The sequence below is a fragment of the Saimiri boliviensis genome, chromosome 5 (assembly GCF_048565385.1).
Source record: "Saimiri boliviensis isolate mSaiBol1 chromosome 5, mSaiBol1.pri, whole genome shotgun sequence".
Classification (NCBI taxonomy): Eukaryota; Metazoa; Chordata; class Mammalia; order Primates; family Cebidae; genus Saimiri; species Saimiri boliviensis.
Window position 1 is genome coordinate 92,891,542 of NC_133453.1, and position 16,786 is coordinate 92,908,327.

Consider the following 16,786-nt stretch of genomic DNA (forward strand, 5'->3'; position numbering starts at 1 on the left):
CAAATCTCTGACTATATAAATTGAACACATCACACAGTTATTGTAGAATGCAGTGCATCTTCTCATGGGTCACACCTTGTATCTCACATTTTGGGGCCTATAGAGACTTGACTCTAGATAGAAGTCTAGGAGCAAAGATGGGTGGTAGCAGTAGGTACTGAGAAGGCCCAGCAGTGTCTTACAAGGTAACTGCCTCTAGGTGAGTTGGCACTTCCTCAGGCAAAACAGTAGCAATTGCATTTGGGGGAAGCACTGCTTCTACTGGCAAAGAAGACTCATCAGATTTTAGGACCCCAATGGTCTCACTTTTATCAGAATCTTTGCAGTGTCTTCCTTCTAATTCTCAAGATTTCTTTCTATCCCAAGTAATGTCTTCACTTTAGCACTAAACACCCACACCCTCTGAGGCTGCAAATTCAATTTGTATTGTAATTCAGCCACTTGCAGGATGAGACTCTGGATCTGGTTATCAGCAATCTCAGCTCTGCAGCTATGGGAGGGTTTCTTTCAGGGCATATATAGAGACTTCCTGCTTATTTATGCAGCGCTTGTGCTGGGAATTTGAAGCAAGGAGATAATCTTTTTTCTTTCTCCAATTAGTCTAGTGTAATTAGCAGAAACCAGCCATTCTCGTTATATTCATTAATTTGACAAATGTATTCTAAGATGTTGTGGTCCCTCAGACTCTTACAAATATTTTATTAGCAATCTTCACTGGTGATACTTTGTGTACCTCCATTGCCACACCACACCACAGTCTATAAATGTACTCTTTACTACTGGAAATAGAGTCATTAGTGCCTTTAAATATAACCGGATTAGAAAACCAATTTCAGAAACCTTAGAATCAATTCTAAAAACTAATTATTAAGATTTGATTTTTCTAGAACCACTCTCTCCAAGAATCTGTAACAGTCAGGCAGGGTTCTCTAGAAAAACATAAGCAAAAGGGAAGAGAGTGAGATTTTAAGGAATGAGCTCATGAATTTATGGAATATGTGTCTACAGTCCACAGTACAGGCCAGCTGCTAGAAATGCAGGTAAAATTTGAAGTTGTAGAGTGGAATATTAAATCTGTAAGTTTAGGCTGGAAACTGAGGCAAATATGCTTTTACTGTCTTGAGGCAGAATTCCCTCTTCAAGAAAACTTCATATTTGCTCTATAGGCAGGTCACCTGAGGCCCAGCCACATTTCTGATGGTAAACTTTTTTACTCAAAGTCAACCAATTGTATATTAATAATGTCTACAAAATATCTTTACTGCAATGTCTAGACTAGTGTTTGATCAAACAATTCAGCACTGTATCTTAACCCTCTGGATACATAAAATCAACCATCCCAATACCTGCAATTCAAAAACGTGTGCTAAACAGTCACAGGAAAATGCCTTCAATATCAAAAGCTTATAGAATTCAAGTTTACCTATAATTATTGAAGATAGGCTATGGATATTCTAACTACCTATTTACTTTAATGCTATTTTTGTTATATAGTAAACATGATTTTATTACTTTGGAGACAAAATACCCTTTAATATTTTTACGAAACTCTGCTTGTGTAGACATCTATAAAATTATATTTTTATGAATTTTTGATCCCCTCAAAATTTATTTCCCGAAGATTTGTTGAAATTTATGATTTTTGGATTACATTTTGTTCAGTTATTATATAAATAAATGTCCCTTTGCAATCAGTGGAAAAGATATTGGATCAGCTTAATGCTTTAGTAATAAAGTTTGGTATTGCCCCAATTACAGTAGATAACTTGCTTAATATATTATAATGCTTATTTTCATTTCCTGAAAAAGTGTTAATATTTTATTAAAACTGAGAGAAAAATATTAGAAGCTGTCAATAGTCAGAAAGACGTTTGCTACCATAATTGATTTCTATGATAATTACAAAAATGTGGACCTTAAAATATTATGTAAATTTTATTAAGTGACAAAGTCACACAGGTTTTGAAAAATTATACCACAGTTGCTCATTAACAGGTCTACATTAATGTAAATCGCTTTGAAGATTGATTTTCTCATGTTTTTTTGAAGAACAATAACTTTACTGATGTATTAATGACCTATTGTGACTAGCCAATCCCATTTATGTTTGAAGGATCGTTCCCTTGATCCATTCAATAAATACTGTATGTGGGAAAAAGAAATATAGATTGATGGGCAAGAATTGTAATCACCACATACAGATATATGGGTTGAAGCAATAATGTGATTATGCAAAGAAAAATGAAATGATGCTTATGGGCCCTTTATGAACAACACAGGGTATTTGTGTTAAATAAGTCATGGATGTGGAAAGTAGCAGGGAGAATATTTTATGAAATGTTTGTTGTCTTGTAAGCATATAAGACTCAGAGTGCTGAAACTCTGTGTATTGTACCTTTCAGAGGAATATTTTCTATTGTCAGTGACAGAATAAGATGCAATATTGAAGCAGCAGAAACTTTCTTTATTCTCCAGATTCTTAATTCCACTCAGTTTTATTCCCAGCAGTATGATACAAATAGAATAATATTGTTCTATAAATCATTGTCCAAGGATTCAATGTCAAAACTTATTTGTGTCTTGTAATTTCTGAGACTTAAATCATCAATATAATTTGAGTTTTAAAATATCCTGATGATAATGACATCAAATAAATTATCTAAAAGTTAATAGACAAGGTTAGAATTTAAATTATCTCAGTAAAATGAGGTTTGATATTCATATGAGAAGAAACAAAAGCATAAAGCAGTAAAAATGAGTTAATTAGAATGTATGTATGTGTGTGTACATATACATATATGTATAGATATGTATTTGTGTGTATATATGTATGTGTATATACATATGTACAATAAAATGGTAGCCTCTGTGTGTGTGTGTGTGTGTGTGTCTATCTATAAATATAGTCTGTGTAATTCTGCAGTAGACCTTTTCTGTTCTTTCAGTTGGATCTTATGTTCCTAAAATACCCAGCATAGAGAAGTGCCTTGTATTTCTGAAGAATGGATTTTGCTTTACACCAACACTCCTTACAATTGTAATTAGGGAAGCCTCAACTTCAAAATCTCTAGAATTTAGATTCTGTATGAGTAAACTGACAGAAAGTTGTGTTACCTCTTCAAGGTTTATTGGACTTTATCAAATTTGCTGATACAGCCAAGTTGACCTGACTTATCTTTTAAAATTGGCAACCTGTGAACAATTCATCTCTAAGTGCAGATTTGTGTTTGAATTCAAAAACTGGGAATGATACATTGAAATGTCAAACTTTATCTTTGCTGCTATTTCTAAGCAAGATTTACAAACTTGTTTTTTGGTATGCAGTCACATAGGTCTAAATTTTCTTTTAAAACTTGGAATATTTTACCTAATAGTTGCGAAAACTGTTCATCACTTTTTAATAACTAGCTGACATAATTTTTCCATAGGGAAGTTCTTGGGCCTTTGTTATAGATGCAATCTGATGTTTTCAGAATCTCTCTAAAATAATGCCTCAGTTTGCTGCTAGTTTATTTTATTTTTGTAATGGACAGAACAATATGCACATATCATGCCCTTTTAGTTGAGTAATTTATAATTGCTAGCTCATGCTATTGACTTCATAAGACAATTGTGACATGGAAATGTAAATTTTCCTAGTATCTAACATAGTCTAATTTTAAAACAACTAGATTTCATGTAGATAATATATGCAAGTGAAAGTATAAATATATAAACATAAAAGATATGTTGTTAATTGTTTACTTTGGGACAGACATTAAAATAGCTATAAAATTAATTGTATCTCAGTTTACCCAATAATAATGAGATGTGATAGCACTAATATTGTTTAAAATTGGGAATTTAATGTGAGCTTAACCTTCCCTTTATAAGAAAGGAAGTCCCTTTCAGTGAAAAAGCAATCTCTGTAGTTATAAGCAGATGAAGAAAAATTCTAGTATTGCCCATCTGATATACGCTGTATAGCCTCATTTTTTATTAGATGATATGGTTTCACTCTGTGTCCCCACCCAAATCTCATGTTGAATTGTAATTCTCACTGTTGAAGGATGGCCCTGGTGGGAGGTGATTGAATCATCAGGATGGACTTTTCCCTTACTGTTCTCATAACAAAGTTCTCATTCAACCTGGTTGTTTGAAAGTGTGTACCACCTCCCCCTTACTCCTGCCAGCCATGTGAAAATGTGCCTTCTTCCCCTTACCTTCCAACATAATTGTAAGTTTTTTGAGGCCTCCCAAGGAGCAGATGACTGTACAGACCATAGAACTGTAAGTTGATTAATTTTCTTTTCTTTAAAAATTACCTAATCTCAAGTATGCCTTTATATGCATGTGGAATGAACTAACTCAGAAAACTCATGCCAGAGAACTGAGGCATTGATATAAAGATACTTGAAAATGTAGAAGTGACTTTGGAACTTGGTAATGGGCAGAGTTTGGAACAGTTTGGAAGGCTCAGAAGAAAATAGAAATAAGAGAATAAGAGAGAAAGTTTGGAAGTTACTAGAGACTTGTTGAATGATTTTTGCCAAAATGCTGATAGTGATATGATCAATGAAATACAGGCTGATATGATCTCAGATGAATATGAGGAATTTATTGAGAATTGGAGTAAAGGTGACTCTTGCTATATTTTAGCAAAGAGACTGGAGGTGTTGTACCCTTGTCCTAGAAATCTCAGGAAGTTTGAACATGACAAAGATGATTTAGAGTATTTGTCAGTAGAAATTTTTAAGCAGCAAGCTTTCAAGATGTGGCCTGGCTGCTTCTAACAGCATATGTGTGAGCGAAGAGACTATCTGAAACTGGAACTTATATTTAAAAGGAAAACAGCATAAAAGTTTAAAAAATTTGCAACTTTACTATGAGGTTTTTTCAGAAAAGAAAAACTCTTCCCCCCCCCCCCCCCCCGGGAGACATGTATGTCTGCTGCAGAAATTTGCATAAGAGAAGCCAAATGTTAATAGTCAACACAATGGGGAAAATGCCTCCAAGGCATTTCAGAAATCTTTACAACAGCTCCTCTCATTACAGGCCTGGAGGCCTAGGAGGGAAAAATGGTTTTCATGAGTCAAGTCTAGGGACCCGCTGCTCTGTGCAACCTTGGGACATTATGCCTTGTGTCCTAGCTGCTCCAGCTCTAGCCATGGCTAAAATTGGCCTAAATACAGCCTGGCCCGTTGCTTCAGAAAGTGCAAGCCCCAAGCCTTGGTGGCTTCCATGTGAGTTAAGCCTCCATGTGTGCAGAAAGAAATAATTTAGGTTTGGAAACCTCTGCCTAAATTTTGAAGTATGTATGGAAGTGCCAAGATGTACAGATAGAAGTCTGCTGCTGGGGTGGATCCCTCATGCAGAACCTCTACTAGGGTAGTATGGAGGGGAAAAGTGGGGTTAGCGCACCCACACAGAGTCCCTACTGGAGCACTGCCTAGTGAAGCTGTGAGGAGAGGGCTACCATCTTAAAATTCCCAAAATGGTAGATCCACAGACAGCTTGCACCATATGCCTGAAAAAGCCCTAAGTACTCAAGGAAAGTTTGTGAAGCCATCTGCTGTGGTTGTAACCTGCAGAGACACAGGGGAAGAGCTGTCCAAGACATTGGGAGCCTATATCTTGCATTGGTATGGCCCAGATGTGAGACATGAAGTCAAAGGAAATTATTTTGGAGCTTTAAGAGTTAAGGGCTGCCTTGTTGTGTTTTAGACTTGCAAGGGGCCTGTAGCCCCTTTGTTTTGATCAATTTCTCCCTTTTGGAGCAGCAGTGTTTACCCAATGCCTATACCCCCATTGTATACTGAAAGTAACTTAGTTTTGATTTTACAGGCTTACTGGTGGAAGGGACTTGGCTTGTCTAAGATTTGTACTTTGGACTGAGACTTTAGAGTTCATGATGAAATGAGTTAAGACTTTGGGGAACTGTTGGGAAGTCATTAATGTATACTAATAGTTAACACAATGAGAAACATGTGCCACAATGGGGAAGAAATGTGAGAAGAACTTGAGATTTGGGAGGGGATAGGGTAGAATATGGTTTGGCTCTGTGTCCCTACCCAAATGTCATGTTGAATTGCAATTCCCAGTGTTGGAGGAAGGGCCTGGTGGGAGGTGATTGAGTCACAGTGGCATATTTTACACTTGCTGTTTTTGTGGTGATAGGGTTCTAATGAGGAGAGCTGGTTGTTCCAAAGTGCATAGCACCCTCTATCTGCCTTCTCTCTTGCCAGCCGTGTGAAGATGTGCCTGTTTCCCTTTTGCCATGATCGTAAGTTTCCTGAGACCTCCCTAGAAGCAGAAGTCTATATAGCCTACAGAGTCATGAATCAGCAAAACCTCTTTTCTTTATAAATTTTCCAGTCTCAGATATGTCTTTCTATCAGTGTGAAAATGGATTAATACAGGATATTATAATGCTGCTCATACCTTATGGTTGCTGAGATAGTAATATAAAATAATTATGACTTACAAGGCATTTTATAACTTTTAAACACTTTCCTGTGATCACACATGATGTTTCATGTCTGCAATCCCAGCAATTTGAGAGGCCAATATGGGAGGTTTGCTTTAGTCCATATGCAACCAGACTGAGCAACATTGCAAGACCCTGTCTCTAAAAAACAAAACAGATAAACCTTTTTTTGGATGTTTTTCATCGACCCAGCTTGACTCTAGTCATGATGAGTTACAGGCTGGTTGGCTATCATGTCCTGCACCTACCCAGTTTTCACACCCTGGCTGCCTCAGCCACTTTCTCTTTTAATTTCTTTCTTTTTATTCCCCAGTTAAAAGACTGCCTATTTGTTAAAGCAATGATCGTATGCTATTCTTATCTACAAATTCTCACCTGACTTTGCCATCCTTATCTTCTGATTTTCAGTGAAATGTGTTGCAACTTTTATAAACTACTCTTGTTACACTTTTCATATGTTGACTTGGATTATATAATTTGTAATGTGTGTTTTTAACATATATGCAGAGGACAAAAAATAAGCTATAAATAATGTAACTGAATACTATTGACTATGTATAACTATCTGTCTCTATCAATTTATATCTATCTATCATCTGTCAACTATCTCTCTATTTATCTATCTACCTATCCATTGATTTATACCACCTCTATTTGATTTTCTATCAGTCTCTGTTGCTCATTTTTCCCCCACAAACTGGTCTTCTACAGATTTCTCCCACCATAAGTCCTCTGCACTGTCTGTTTCCTCTGTCTAAATCTGTTTTCTTCTTATTTTTTTGAGACCAAGTCTCACTCTGTTCTCCAGACTGGTGTGCAGTGGCATAATCTTGGCTTGCTGCAACCTCTGCCTCTTGATTTAAAGCAATTCTCCTGCCTCAGCCTCCTGAGTAGCTGGGATTACAGGTGCCCCCACCACACCAAGCTAATTTTTGTATTTTTAGTAGAGGCAGGGTTTCACCATGTTAGCCAGGCTGGTCTCAAACTCCTGACCTCAAATGATCCTCCTGCCTAGGCCTCCAAATGTGCTGGGATTACAGGCCATAGCCACCACATCTGTCCTGAACCTCATTTTCTTTAAATACTTATCAGATGAAATCCTTCACTTCTTTTAAGTCATTGTGTTAATGTTCCCTTCTCTATGAGTTCTTCCTTTATTACCTTATTATAAATTGTCACCTATGAACTGCACTGCTGATCATTTTTATTTATTATACATTTTTTTCTTAGCACTAACCACCTTCCAAATTATCATAATACATGTTTATTATGTTTATCATATATTTGTATCTAATTACATTGTAATGTACACCTTAGAACACAAATGCCTAGTTTTGCTGACTGAAGGTTTCTCAGTTTGTGGACAAAGTGATATGTAGAGACATTCAAATTTGTGAGAATTTGCATATTATTCTGCATGGCAGTAGTTTCTTTACTCTTATTGCTGATTAGTTTTCCACTGAAGAAATACAAAACACTTAAATTACCTATCCTATTTTATTGCTGAAAAATATTTGATTTATTTCTAATATTTGATTTTTATAATACAAAAAGTTGGTTATTTGAAAAATATCAAGAAATTGACAAAAAGTCAGACTAATTGAAAGAGAGAGAAGAACACGAACTGCCAGTATCAGATGTAAAAGAGGGATTATTGAATCCTAAAGACCTTGAAAGGAAAATGTAGATAATTGTATACCAACAAATTTGTCTACTAAGAAGAAATATATATAAATACGTACATATCAAATATATATATATATTTGAGACAAGGTCTTGCTCTGTCATCCAGGCTGGAATACAATGGTGTGATCATTGCTCACTGCAGCTTCAACCTCCAAGGCTCAAGCAGTTCTCAGCCTTTTAGGTAACTAGGACTACAGGTGCATGCCACCATGCTCAGCTAGTTTTTCTATTTTATGTAGAGACTAGGTATTTCCATGTTGCCTAGGCTGGTCTCAGATTCCTGAGATTGTGCAATCTGCCTGCCTTGGCCTCCCAAAGTGGTAGGATTATAGCTGTAAGCCACTATGCCCAATCTGAAAATATATTTGCAATAATAATTTAGTCAATATTTTGTAGATATTGTGAACAAAAACAAAAAATGAAGTTTGATTTTATCCAATCAAAACTGTTTTCTCTTCAAAAGATAAAGTGAAATAATAGTAGGCAATTGACAGAATGAAGAAAATTATTCATGATGCTAATATCTCACCAAGTATTTGTGACCAGAAAATTCATCTAATTTTTATACCTCAATAATAAAAGGACAAAACTAAATAAGTAAATACAAAAAGATTTGAACAAACACTTAAAAAATTAAGATAAAATAATGCTATTAGCACATGAATAGATGTTCAACATTCATCAGCAGGGAAATGTAAGCTGAAACTACAATGAAATTCAATTACATATACATTATGATACCTAAAATTATAAAGGTTGATAATATCAAGTTGTTGGTGAGAATTGGTAGGAACTGGAACTCCCATATACTGCTTAAGACAATATAAAATTATACAGTCTCTAAGAAAGCATACCAGCATGAATGAATCTCGAAATGTTGATAAATGAAGAGATCAAGGCACAAATGATTAAAGACATATTTAATGCAAGAAAATACACAAGTAACATCTAGCAACAAAAAGCAGATTGGTTGTCAACTGAGACTAGATGCAGGTAAATTACAAACTGAAAGTGGCATGAAAAATACTTTGTGGTTGTGGAAGTGTTCTGCATCGTCACTGCAGTGGTAGTTGTATGTATGTATGCATCTGTCGAACTCTTTGAATTGCACAATTTAAATGAATGCACTTTATTTTTTACATGTCATGCCTCTCAATAAAATTAATACAGGAAAATAAGGCTTCCCTCATGTGTGGCATCCTCAAAAAACAAAACAAACAAAAAAAGCCAAAAGGAAGGAAAGGAGAAAGGAAAGTCATGTGGGAGGAAAGGAAATAAGGAGGGAGGAAGAGATAAAGAAGGGAGAAAGGAGAACAAATAAAGAAAAAAGGAAAAGGAAAAGAAACAAAGGAAGCTCAAATACTAATATAAATGGGAGGGTCTTTTTTTTTCTTTTTGAGATGGGGGTCTTGTTCTGTTGGAGCAAGGCTGGAGTGCACTGGTACATCCATGGCTCACTACAGCCTCAACCTCCGGAGCTCAAGTGAGCCTCCCACCTCAGCCTCCCGAGTAGCTGCGACTATGTGTGTGTACCAAAATGCCTGGTTAATTTTGTACTTTCTGAACAGGTGGTGTATCACCATGTTGCAAACATGGTTACAAACTCCTAGGCTCAAGCAATTCACCTGCTTTGGCCTCCCAAAGTGCTGTGATTACAGGTATGAACCACTGTGCTTGACCCAGTGATTTTAATTCTAGTATAATGCACCATCTGTCTCTTCTGATATACCATGAACTTTGTATTAAAATAAATACTAAGGAGTTGGTTCTGTAAATGCCTTTCAGCAAAAGACCACCAGAAACACACCTATAATTGTTCCATTTACTGCTAATGGTTGCATCAAGGGAAAGTGCTAATGAAGGGGCATCTCCGTTTATGGATATTATAAAAGCCTTATACAATGACTTAGACTTGGCATAGACGATCTTCTGGGGAGAAAAGGAATTTAAAGTAGACTTTTCCTCTAGATTGGGTGTTATCAGAAAGTTGAAGTGATTCTTTAATTGTTCATTTTGACGACTTTTATCTGTTGGAAGAACAGACAAGGCAAAGCCAAACTTGTAATTGGTAAAGAATTAGCAGTCATATTCGTATTCATAAAGAAAAAGGTCTATTTAATCATTTTTAGTCTTAAACAATGTTCATTTTTTTTGTGTTCAGACATGATTAAGGAATTGCCTTGTTTTTGTCTTCATCTATGAGGATTACAGAGTGACATTGTCTAATGTTAATTTTTGAGAAATTGGTTATGTCCAACAGAAGGACACTAAGATCCGCTCATGGTCTCATGAGTGTCATACCAGCTTATGTCAACACCAAGGACTAGCTGTTAAAACTTGGCCAGCTCCTGTAGGTCAGGGACTGTGTTTCTTTTTCTCAGTCCAAAAAAACTCTTGACAAGGTGTCTTCAATAAAGAAGAGAGAAAAAGAATAATTTTCAATTATATTTGAAACAATATAAGAATATGCAGCCATCAAAATAGTTTTAGAAAAAGCTGATTAATAAAGTGCATATTCCAAGAACTTAATGAAATATATGATTTTTATGCAAATGAATTGTAAACAGTGACTAAAAATTGATTTCATTAAAAGTGGAGTAGGCTTACCAGATTCTCTTCTTTGGAAAGTTGAGATTTATCTGAGTAAAATTTACGTCCTTCCATATGCTTTGATCTAAAAAATTAGGTTGCTTGTTAGTGTTCATATTCTGCCACGGGAAGCAGGGTATAGGGTAAACTAACAGCCAATGAAATGAAATAAACATATGCTCATAAGGGCACCAAGGAGGAATAACATCCCTGATTGATTCCCTGATGTTTTTGTAGTTCACATTTCCATTCATTTCATGATCCAGTTGCATTATTATCCTGCAGCTCCATGAGTCAGCCAGAATTATATTGCATTTCCATTTTATTTTCATAAAATTAAGTAGCTTTCTGTTTCTTGCAACCAAAGAGTGCTAATTAAAGATTAAATTATCACTTTGCTATAACTACGGATATTTAATAAAGGAATGGAAGGATGTTATATATTGCAAAAGTATTGTAATATATCAAACCAAGAGATGAAATGTTAATTCCTACTTTGATAATGTTAGTTTATATTTTTGTTATTCAAGCGTTCACAGGTGTCACCATGGTGTATTCCATGGTGCAGTCAGTTCAAAGAACATTGTACTTTTTACTCTATCTTCTTTCTCTGTGTCATAATTGATCTAATCCAGAGATCCATTTAAGAAATTTCTAACAAAGATTTTTAAATTTCATGTGCTTGTATTTACTACAAGACCTAGTAAGTCCGAGAACCAGGTGTTGTATAGAAAATAAAGAAATAAAGGGAAGGAGAATAAAGGATTTCTGTCACTAATATTAGTTAAATATGATTTCAGGAGCAAAAGTGTTAAATGATATAAAGAGAATATTCATCAAATTTATTATGTATAAGAGATACAGCTCTTATGAACCCATATGCATTTAATAGAAAAGTATTAAAATATTAAGAAAAAACTACAGAAAATATAATAAAATTATTATACACAGAAATTCAGTATATTAGGATACTTTAACATATTACTACCTATCAGAGAATATCAAGTTTGTTAAAGTATACAAACCTATATGAAGATTTCTGTAGCATCACAAATAATACAGTCTATAGTATTGATAATACATGTATTTATATTAGATCTGTTTGGTTGATAGACTCTATACTAGGTCTGTTTACTGCCATGAGACTCCTCCTGGTGTTTGTGTCTTTGTGTGGTACCCTCCCCTTAGTGTGGGTGGGTCCTGTGACTTGTTTCTAACCAATAGAATATGGCAAAGGTGATAGAATATCATTACCATAATTAGGTCCCATATGACTCCATCTTACTAGAAGGGTCTCATTCTCCTCCTTCTCCTTCTGTCCTTGAAGAAGGAAATGGCCAAGTTTTGAATTCTAGATGACTACGTTGGAGAGAATTGTGATGACCACTAAATGCTGACATTGGCCAGTGGTCTGTAACAGACAGTCAAAAAGCCAAAGCTCTCAGTCCTAGAACTTAAAAAAGTAATTTCTGTGAACAACCTGAGTGAGCTTTGAAGTTAACTCTTCTTTGCTCAGTCCTTCAGTTAAGAGTGCATTTCAGCTGTCACTTTTATTGCAGCCTGGTAAAACCCTGAAGCCAATAATTTAATTAATTATGCCCTTCACTCCTCACAGAAACTGTAAGAAAATAAATCTGTGTCTAAGGTGCTAAGTTTGTGGTAAATTGTTATACTGCAATAAAATACTATGGGTTTCAAATATTGGTACTTGAATGTAGTATACTTCTGTAAAAAAATCTCTAAATGTGGGAGTGGTGTTAGAACCAGAAAGTGGGTAAAGGCTGGAAGAATTTTGAGAGGACGAATAGAGAAAGCCTAAATTGCCTTAAACAGATTATTAGCAGAAATATAGATGCTAGGATGCTGTTGGTGAATTTTAAGAAGGAAGTGAGGAATCTATTGAAAACCAGAGCTAGGGATTAAAAAAGTCTTTTTTCTTTTGAACAAGGTTTCAATCTGTCACCCAGGCTGGAGTGTAGTGGTGTGATCATAATTCACTGCAACCTCAACCTCCTAGTCTCAAGTGATCCTTCAGCCTCAGCCTCCTGAGTAGCTGGTATTATAGGTGTGTGCTATTTTTTTTTTTTTAATTTTTTGTAAAAACAGGGTTTTAATTTGTTTCCCAGACTGGTCTTAAACACCTCGACTCAAGTGATCCTCCTGCGTTAGCCTCCCAAAGTAATGGTATTACAGGTGTGAACCATCACGGTGCCTGTCTGAGTTACAAAGATCTTTGTCATGGAGTGGCAAAATACTTACCAAATTTGTCTACTGAAGTTACATGGAAAGCAGAACATGTAAGTAGTAAGCTTGGTTATATAGCTAAAGAAAAATTGATTATATAGCTATAGAAAATATTGTAGATACTCACTGTTTTTCTTGCTGCTTTTAGAAAAACTGTGAAAAGAGAGAGATAAACTGAGATAAGAAATGTTAAATAAAAAGACACGAGGACTGGATGCTTTTGAAAATCCTCTGCTTTTTTATGTGCAAGAAATAAACAAATTAAGATTCACTGTAAGGAAAGTGTATTGTAAAGAAAAGGTGGAGATTGTGTTTCTACCACCTTCTACTCCAGCCTCACAAAAATCAAAAGATTAGTGTTCAGTCATGCAAAGGACACACATAAGAGATTAATGTTGTACCTCGCAGATCCTATGAAACAAACCACAGAAACTCTATAAAGCTTGAAGGCATTGTCCCTCAACCATCTCAGCAGGAGCCAAATAGAGAAGGGATGATTTGTAAAACTCTATGAGTATGACTTTGGTCTAATGAAATGGACTGTATTATAATACATGAGAAACTATAAAGTTCTTTAAAAAATTATTAGGACAAAAAACAGCAGCTTGGACTGAAATGGATAGTAAGAATATAAAATAAATGGGGGCTGCTGGACTCCCTAAAGTTTTGCAGGAAGAAAACTGATAACTGATAAAACTCCTCTACTTCATATTATCTTTCATAGAAAAGGAAGGGTGACACAGAGAGCAGAATCAAGAACCTAGGAGTCAGAATCAGGAGCAATAGAAAATTATTCTTAGTCCTTGATACCTTATATAATTAAGAATAAGTATTTGAAATCAAGGAACTACCAACATTTTCCAAGCTGGATTTCAGTGCATTTATGGGTGAGTAATTTCTCTGAACCTCTCTCATTTTCCCACATATTAAACAGAAATGTGTATAATTGTTATATTATGGCTCCCTACTTTTGTAGGCTGATGGTGTTTGAAGCAGATAGCTTTATTCCTCTTTAGCTTTGTAGTTCCTCAGATGGAGGAAAATTTTACCTGGCAACTGTACTGAATTCATCATATCACAAAAACCCCATCCACAACTAGACTTTTTTTTTTCTTTTTTTTGAGACGGAGTTTCGTTCTCGTTACCCAGGCTGGAGTGCAATGGCGCGATCTCGGCTCACCACAACCTCCGCCTCCTGGGTTCAGGCAATTCTCCTGCCTCAGCCTCCTGAGTAGCTGGGATTACAGGCACGCGCCACCATGCCCAGCTAATATTTTGTGTTTTTAGTAGAGATGGGGTTTCACCATGTTGACCAGGATGGTCTCGATCTCTCGACCTCGTGATCCACCCGCCTCGGCCTCCCAAAGTGCTGGGATTAGAGGCTTGAGCCACCGCGCCCGGCCTGTTTTCTGATTTTTCAATGATCGCCATTCCAATTCCAACTGGCATAAAATGATATCTCGTTGTGGATTTCATTTGCATTTCTCTAATGACCAGTGATGATGACCTGGGTTGATTTTATTGATAATTGTCAATAGTTATTTATTGAGTTATCTTAGAGCAGAAAGTTATTAAGCTTTTCCTAAGTTTCCAAATGAACTTCTCCAGTTACAATTCTCTGGAATAGTTTACTTAAGATATGAATTATTTCTTTTATAAAGGGTTTACTAAAAATCAACTATAAACCTACTTAGTATTAATGAGTTTTGCAGTGAAATTTTTTTTTAACCTTCCCTGCAATTTGTTTTAGTGTTTTGGGGCTTTATAGGCATTCTATTACTTTTCTAGTTAGCTTATTCAGCTTATTTTATCATTCTAGAAGTATGCTCGCAACATTCTAACCTTCAAAGTTTAGACATATATGTGCATATGCTTAATTTTATGTATGTATTTGTATATATCTGTATTATTTTAAATAAATTATGTCCTAAATTCTAATTATGCCATTACAAACATAATAGTTTCTATTTTGTTACCTTTAAAAATATATTTTGCCAGATACTTTCAGTTCTAATTTGTGTCTTTTCTCCCAAATAGCTATTTTGTATTTTTATATTCAATTGCTTTTTATTTATTTTAAAATTAAGAGTAGTTTTAATATTTGTTCTTTCTATTTTATTTACTTCTGGTTTTGTTTCTTGAATTCTTTCTGGTTCCTTGAGACTACTGTAAATGTAAAATTTCTGTTTTAGAAATAAATGTGATTAAGATAATAAATCTCTCATATTGACACCATGCTTATCTCTAAACTATTATTTTGACAAATTTATAAGGTTTCTAAATAAACTTAGTATTTTTTTCTTATTTGTAGTCTATAATGCTGTTGATTGTGGTAAAGTTGTATATAAAATATTTTGAATTTTTGAAATAGACATGTAATAGTTATGTATTATTAATTGTGTTAAATCTTCTACATCAAAGAATATGTTTTCTTTGCATAAAAATAGATTTCCTTAAATTGGCTATCAGTTTAAAGTTACTTATGCAGGTGTATTCCTGTCTCTCACTATAAATGTGAATGTTTTCTAATATTTCTACATAATTTTTCTAATATTTCTACATATTTCTACTTTTTGACCTTAATTATTTAGACACTTTCTGATTTTCTAATTAAGGTGAGAAGAGGAAGAAATAATATTTTTTTCTGGTCACTTTAATTTAAATTTATGTTATTCTTGTGATACTTTTAAATGACGTTTCTTATGAGGGGAAAATTGTTGTATGAAATGTTAGAACTGATTGGTCCAGAATAGAATCCTATTTGATGAGATGACCTAAGGATAGAACATGAAGGATATGGTCTTAGCATTTCATGTGATCACCCTTATCATCCTATCCCCAGCTTCCCATTAAGTACTCATCATGTATCTATTAGTCATAAATTTATATACATTTAAGAAATCTATCTATGTTTTAATCCACTGCTTTATCAGCATGTATCCTTTATGCAGAAAAGCACATATTGATACTACCTTTAAGTTATTCTTCCATCTAAAATGCTTTCTTTAAAGGTCAAGGGATGAAACATTCTAGACTGTATATGAACTAAAATGCATGGCCTTATTTTCAGTTTAAAATGTGCAAGCTTGGTTTCAATAATAATTATCATTAATATGAAAAAAGTTTTTAAATATATCAGAGATTTCCCAGAAAAAGATACATTAAACCTTTGGCTACTAAATAATCTCATATTATTCTTTCTTACATGCATATAGTTGCATGCTACTGTGGCTATTCTATTTACATTACACAGGAGAGTGCCATTTAAGCCATAAGTACAACTCTACATAATTTGACTTAGTTTTAACATCTTGCTAGAGGAATAGTAATCAAATTTAGCTTCAGGACATACTGCAGACTAATACAAAAGCTCTATATGCACAGTTAAGATTATACCACAAATGTGGTTCCTATTTTATTATTTGATGAATGGTATGTCACACAGTATTATGTGATTCCATAATAAAAAAAAAAGTTCTTACAATGCCTCTGCCCAGAAGGACAAAGCTAAGTCTGCCAAGAGGACATGAATTCTTACATTCTAGAGTTGAATAAGTTGCCTCGTGGCTCATTCTTTGAGTTCTTGGAGAGGAAGAAAATATATGTGGCCATCCAAATTAGGTCTTCCAACTGCAGTAGGCTTCCGAAAGTGTCTTCTAGATGTTAGATCATTTATGTTAAATTTTACTTTAAAGTATGTATATAGGTAGGTATATTTATACCAATAGATTAATTATTCCTATCAAACTCAGCAAAATATTTTTCACTCATGAACAAATAAGTCTAGCTATTGAGATTTAA